Genomic DNA, 7,640 nt, shown 5'->3' with positions numbered 1-7,640 from the left:
TTATCATAATTAATCTCATGTTTCTTTATTATAAATAATATTTCTATATTTTTGTCACTTAGTTTACTATAATTATATTATTTAATTTCCCAAATATCATTTCTAAGATTTTATTATGTTTATACTGTTTTTGGTATTATTTGCAATAATAGCCTATGCTTATTACAATTACTTATATGTATCACATGTGTTTGTTAAAATAATTTTTATTTTTTATTTGTGTGCATTAATTTTACTATAATATATTGTGTAATTTCACAAAATAGTACCTGTACTTTATTTTATATTTCTATAAATTATTTATTTATTTAATTATAGGTAATTGTTTTAAAACCAGCCTAATACGAGATGAATTTCAAACAAAATCAATCCAATAAATGGAATCCCAACCCCATGAGCCCAATACAAACACCCAAGACCCTGACTCAGTCGGCCAACCCTTTAAACCTACGCAATTTCCCTTTAAATACTAATTGTTCATCCCGTCCGATCTAACGACCCTTATCCCCCACCCTCATTCATAGATAAACCTACCCTAAACCTTAGATCCCACTTCTCCAAACTCTCTGTCTCTTTTGCCCTCCTCTTTCCTTTCTTACCTGAAACCCGATCCCTCAGAAACTCTGGTGTAACGACCCAGCCGGTCGTTTCATGTGTTACCGCTCCGTTTCCTCCATTTCTGCTTTCTTATGCTTTGTTTATCCATGTTATGTGGTATCGGGTTAGTCGGTTCGAATCCGGAATGGTTTTGGTAAGGTTTGAGACACTTAGTCTCTTTTGAGTAAGCTTAAGTTGGAAAAGTCAACCGGATGTTGACTTATGCGAAAAAGGCTCGGATGTGAATTCCGATGGTTCGGATAGCTTCGGGAGGTGATTTGAGACTTAGGAGTGTGATTGGAATGTGTTTTGGAGGTCCGGAGTAGCTTTAGGCTTGAATTGGTGAAGATGAATTTTTGGCTTTTTTCGGTTGATAGGTGAGATTTTGATATAGGGGTCGGAATGAAATTTCGGGAGTTGCAGTAGGTCCGTTGTATCATTTGGGATGTGTGTGCAAAATTTCAGGTCATTCGGACGTGGTTTGATAGACTTTTTGGTCAAAAGCGTAATTCAGGAGATTTTTGGAACCTTAGGCTTGAATCCGATGTGATTTGGTTGATTTGATGTTGTTTGAGGTGTTTTGAAGATTGGTATAGGTTCGGATAGTGGTATGTGACTAGTTTGTGCTTTTGGTGGAGGTCCCGGGGGCCTCGGGGTGATTTCGGATGGTTGACAGAAAGTTAGGAATTGGGAGTTTGCAGCTGAAGTTTTATGGTTGCTGTCATAACCGCATATGCGGTTGGGAGGCCGCAGGTGCGACTTACGCAGATGCAGAAGCAAGCCGCAGAAGCGGCCAAGAGGTGTGTCAGGCGGGGCCGCAGAAGCAAGCATTTGGACGCATTTGCGATGGCGCAGGTGCGAGAGAGTGACCGCAAGTGTGGTCCCTGACTTTTAAGTGAAAACCGCAGGTGCGGTGGCTCAGACCGCAGAAGCGGAAAATGCACCGCATGTGCGGAATCCCTGGGTCAGAAAGTATATATTCCATCCTTCGTGATTTTCAGACTTTCTTCACATTTTAAAATGGTTTTTGGAGCTTTTTGGGAGATTTTGAAGAGGGAATCAGAGGGAACTTCATTGAGGTAAGATTTTTGAACCTAAAACTCGTTCCTATGGTGTTATTTCATTGATTAGGCTTGAAATTTATGGAAATTTGTGGGTAAATATTGAAGAAACTTGGGCTTGGAATTGAAGGCCTAGAATTTGGGATTTGAGGGGTCATTTGTGGTTGGATTTAATAAATTTGATATGCATGAACTCGTGGGAAGATAAGGATTCCATTGATGTTAATTTTGTCGAATTCCGAGACGTGGGCCCGGGGGTCGGGTTTGGTTAATTTCGGGATTCGTGTCGTAATTTGATTATTTTTGCATGGGCTTCGTTCCCTTAGCATATTGACGTCATGATTCTGATTTTGGTTAGATTCGACGCGAGTTGAGGCTGAGACGAGAGGCAAAGGCATCGCGGGCTAGAGTTTGGACCGGATAGAGGTAAGTAATGATTGTAAATGTTGTCCTAAGGGTATGAAACCTCGGATTTCACATCGTTGTGCTACTTTGAGGTGATGCACACGCTAGATGACGAGCGTGGGATCGTGCACCGTTGGGGATTGTGACTTGGTCCATCCCGTACGAAAATTGAGTCGCGTATTTTACTTGAAAACTACTTGATATTGTTATATTTTGGAAAATATTATTGTGTTTGGGGCTAAATGCCGTGTCTGGGCCTTGTGCTGATTGTTTGTACCCTTAGGGGCTTTTACTACTATTTTCCTCACTGTTTCTGTTAATATTACACTTAGTCATGCTATGTTCTTACTGTTTTTATAACTCGGTTTTATTCACTCCTCCTGATTTCATAAATGATATTTTAAGCTGAGTACTTGTTTTACTATCAGCCCGAGGGGCTTGAGTGAGTTCTGACTGAGTGAGGTCGAGGGCCTATGTTGTGAGGATGTTATGGGATCGGGCTGCGCGCCGTAGCGTGTTACACTGATTTGTGATATATGAAAGGCCGAGGGCTTGATTTATTGTGCCACGAGGTGGCTTGTGATTGATATGAGCTTGAGAGCCTGTTGATTATGCCACGAGATGGCTTGTTATAGCGCTTGGGCCGTAAGGGGCCCCTCCTGGAGTCTGTACACCCCCAGTGAGCGCGGGTACCCAGTTTGTGATGTGATAGCCCGAGGGGCTGATGTTGTTCCATGATATTACCCGAGGGACTGATATGAGTGATTGTGAGATAGCCCAAGGGGGCTGGTTCTGTTGGTATTTTGCCCGAGGGGCTGATTTGTGTTTCTATCTTTTATACTTGGTTTCATTCACTCGTTTGAACTGCTGAAAGATGTTTTAAAGAGGTTTTACTGAACTAAGAAGTTTTCATGAGCTTTTACTGTTTTACTGTATTGTGCTAGTTTTACACTGCCTCGTTGTAGCATTTTGTTGTGTATCTCCGTATTTTCTTATCGCTCAGCTGCCTTTACTTTTATTACTTACTGAGTTGGCGTACTTGTATTGGGAAAAAACTGAATTTAAATATTGAAGATGACGTGTCATGACACGTGGACCGGTCAAACAGTCAGTAGGCAATGGGCAAGCAGAATCAACGAACAAGGTCATTATATACAACTTGAAGAAAAGGTTACAAGATTCAAAAGGTAATTGGCCTGAGGTATTACCTGGAGTATTATGGGCTTATCGAACAACAGCAACAACAATAACAGTGAAAATACCTTGGGGAACCATGAAAATCAAATCCATCAAAATCAAGGTAATTTACAAAACATTAACGTGGTTCCTTCCCCTCAAAATTCACCACGTCAATCTCGTGAAGGCACTCCTACTCCTGAATCTCGTGTTGTTGAACAAGAGCAATCTGAATATTTTGAAGGAGCAGATGACGCTTTACAGAAAGTAATTGATGCAGGGTTAGCAAAGCTCTTCAAGTTCTAGTTAGTCGATTACCTGTTGCACCACCCACACCTACGCCTAATAACAATACATTGGAGAATCCTCGTTCTGGCCTTGTTAATTCTGGAAATGGAGGAACCCCCAGTGAACCACAGGAAGGAGAACCAGGTAATTCAAATAATTCTCATTTGCAAAATTTAGTACTAACTTTGCAGAAACAGCTTAAGGAACAAAATGAGCGCATCGAGCAAATCCCTGGAGTTCCCCCTGTGATCAAAGGAGTGGATGTGGATAAGTACTCGCAACAACCTTGGAAACCAAGTGCTGCTCCCCTTCCAATCCCTAAAAAGTTCAAAATGCCTGACATCTCGAAATATGATGGCACAACAGACCCACGTGATCACGTAACTGCATTTACTACAGGTGTAAAAGGCAACGATTTGACCAAGCAAGAAATTGAGTCCGTGTTGGTCAAAAAATTTGGAGAAACACTCACCAAGGGTGCATTAACCTGGTATTCTCTTTTACCTGAAAATTCTATAAACTCTTTTGCTGAGCTTGCAGATTCTTTTATTAAAGCGCACTCGGGAGCTCAAAAGGTTGAAAAAAGAATGGAAGATATTTTCAAAATTAAACAAGGGGACTCAGAGTTGCTCAGAGATTTTGTTGATAGATTCCAACGTGAAAGGATGACTTTACCCCGTGTACCTGATAATTGGGCTGCAATAGCTTTTGCAAGCAACTTAAATGATAAAAGTTCAGAAGCCACGAGAAGACTTAAAGAAATCCTTCGAGAGTTCCCTGCAACCACGTGGAATGACGTTTATAACAGGTACAGTACGAAGTTGCGAATTGAGGAAGATACCATACCTCAGTTTCATCATGAAGAAAGGAGCAATTCCAGGAGGTCAGAAACCGAAAAAAGATCAGGTAAAAACAGATACGATCCATATATGGGACTTGCATGAAAAGACTCACGGTCAAAGGAGGATAATCAACGATATGATCAAAAATCGAGGAACAGGGAATCTGGTTCTTCATCAAGGTTCAGAAATGACCGAAACAGACAAGAGTCACGAGATGATGACAGAGGTTTAAAAGCGAGATTCGGTGGGTATAATTTCAATGTCACTACCTCCGAGCTCGTAGCTGTTTTAAGGAGCATGGGAGACAAGGTACGATGGCCAAAAGAGATGCGGTCAAATCCAAATAGGCGCAATCCAGATCATTGGTGCGAATTCCACAATGATCACGGGCATAAGACTTCAGAATGTAGATTCTTACAAAGTGAAGTGGACCATCTATTGAAACAAGGGTATCTCACTGAGTTATTTAGTGAGAAAGGTAAGCAAGCCTATATGAAAAACAGGCAAGAGCCTCCAAAGCCCCCATCACCCAAGAGAACCGTGAATGTTATAAGTGGGGGAGAAGATATTTATGGTGTAACATATACGGCTTCCAACAAGGTTTCTAAAGTAACGATTACACACGGGAAACGGGTACGGCAGGTTTTAGAAAATGAAAGTATTTCTTTCGATGATGCAGATACTGAAGGAGTGATGACCCCCGACAACGACGCACTGGTAATATCTTTACTTGTACATGACACTAATGTAAAACGAGTTTTGATTGATCCAGGAAGTTCCGTAAATATTATACTACTAAGGGTATTACGTGAAATGCAAGCTGAAGACAAAATGATACCGAAGGCGCACACTTTGTCCGGGTTCGACAATTCAAGCGTAGTAACAAAAGGGGAAGTAGTTCTAACAACTTTTGTTGCAGGTGTTGTTAAAGAAACTAAATTTCAGATAGTAGATATGGAAATGGCTTATAATATGATCATGGGGAGACCGTGGATCCATGATATGGATGCTGCCCCATCAACTCTACATCAAGTTATTAAATTCCCATCTCGATGGGGAATATGCCAAATCAGAGGCGATCAACAAACATCTAGAAGCATCAATTCCGTTGCAGATTCAATTGTTAATGGTGGAGACAAATAGCAATTACAGAATTTAGGTGAGGGTAACACGGAGTCAACCTCACCTGAGCAAAAACAAACAGATGTGGATTCGAGACCTGACACCATTCAAGAACCGGAGGAGAAAGAAAACATCAAAACAACGATAGAAGAGCTAGAGGCCGTGGTGTTATTTATACATTGGCCCGAGAGAAAAGTGTACATAGGAGCTAATCTTACCCGGAGGTAAAACGTAAATTGATTGAATTTTTAAAAGCTAATGCAGATTGTTTTGCTTGGTCCCATTCTGACATGACAGGGATACCACCGGAAGTCATGACTCATAAGTTGAATGAAGATCCATCATATCCTCCCGTCAAGCAAAAGAAAAGAAAGCAAGGAACTTTCAAAAATAAGGTGATTCAAGAGGAAGTTCAAAAGTTACTAAAAATTGGTTCAATTCGTGAGGTAAAGTATCCTAACTAGTTAGCTAATACTGTTGTGGTTCCTAAGAAGAACGGTAAGTGGCGAGTCTGTGTAGATTACACAGGCCTTAATAAAGCCTGTCCAAAAGATTCCTTTCCTTTACCGCACATAGACCAGTTAATTGATGCTACTGCAGGGCATGAGCTATTAAGTATTTTAGATGCATATTCAGGCTATAATCAAATCAAGATGGATCCAGGTGATGAAGAAAAAACTTCTTTTATAACAGACAGGGGGACTTACTATTACAAGGTAATGCCTTTCGGTCTTAAGAATGCAGGTGCAACGTATTAAAGGTTGGTCACCCAAATGTTTCAAGAACATTTAGGTAAAACCATGAAAGTATATATAGATGATATGCTAGTTAAAACTCAACATTCAGAAAATCATACATCGCACCTATCTGATACGTTTAAAATTTTACGAAAATATAATATGAATTTGAATCCAGTGTCATGACACGCGGACCGGTCAAATAGTCAGTATAGATGATATACGTTAAAAATATAATATTGAAGATGACGTGTCATGACACGTGGACCGGTCAAATAGTCAGTAGGCAATGGGCAAGCAGAATCAACGAACAAGGTCATTATCAACAACTTGAAGAAAAGGTTACAAGATTCAAAAGGTAATTGGCCTGAGGTATTACCTGGAGTATTATGGGCTTATCGAACAACAACAACAACAATAACAGTGAAAATACCTTGGGAAACCATGAAAATCAAACCCATCAAAATCAAGGTAATTTACAAAACATTAACGTGGTTCCTTCCCCTCAAAATTCACCACGTCAATCTCGTGAAGGCACTCCTACTCCTGAATCTCGTGCTGTTGAACAAGAGCAATCTGAATATTTTGAAGGAGCAGATGACGCTTTACAGAATGTAATTGATGCACGGGTTAGCAAAGCTCTTCAAGTTCTAGTTAGTCGATTACCTGTTGCACCACCCACACCTACGCCTAATAACAATACACTGGAGAATCCTCGTTCTGGCCTTGTTAATTCTGGAAATGGAGGAACCCCCAGTGAACCACAGGAAGGGGAACCAGGTAATTCAAATAATTCTTATTTGCAAAATTTAGTACTCATTTTGCAGAAACAGCTTAAGGAACAAAATGAGCGCATCGAGCAAATCCCTGGAGTTCCCCCTGTGATCAAAGGAGTGGATGTGGATAAGTACTCGCAACAACCTTGGAAACCAAGTGCTGCTCCCCTTCCAATCCCTAAAAAGTTCAAAATGCCTGACATCTCGAAATATGATGGCACAACAGACCCACGTGATCACGTAACTGCATTTATAACAGGTGTAAAAGGCAACGATTTGACCAACCAAGAAATTGAATCCGTGTTGGTCAAAAAATTTGGAGAAACACTCACCAAGGGTGCATTAACCTGGTATTCTCTTTTACCTGAAAATTCTATAAACTCTTTTGCTGAGCTTGCAGATTCTTTTATTAAAGCGCACTCGGGAGCTCAAAAGGTTGAAAAAAGAATGGAAGATATTTTCAAAATTAAACAAGGGGACTCAGAGTTGCTCAGAGATTTTGTTGATAGATTCCAACGTGAAAGGATGACTTTACCCCGTGTACCTGATAATTGGGCTGCAATAGCTTTTGCAAGCAACTTAAATGACAAAAGTTCAGAAGCCACGAGAAGACTTAAAGAAAGCCTTCGAGAGTTC

Source organism: Nicotiana attenuata, unplaced genomic scaffold, assembly GCF_001879085.1.
Source record: "Nicotiana attenuata strain UT unplaced genomic scaffold, NIATTr2, whole genome shotgun sequence".
NCBI classification, from domain to species: domain Eukaryota; kingdom Viridiplantae; phylum Streptophyta; class Magnoliopsida; order Solanales; family Solanaceae; genus Nicotiana; species Nicotiana attenuata.
The sequence above is the reverse complement of the archived record's forward strand: the minus strand, read 5'-3'. Positions refer to the sequence as shown.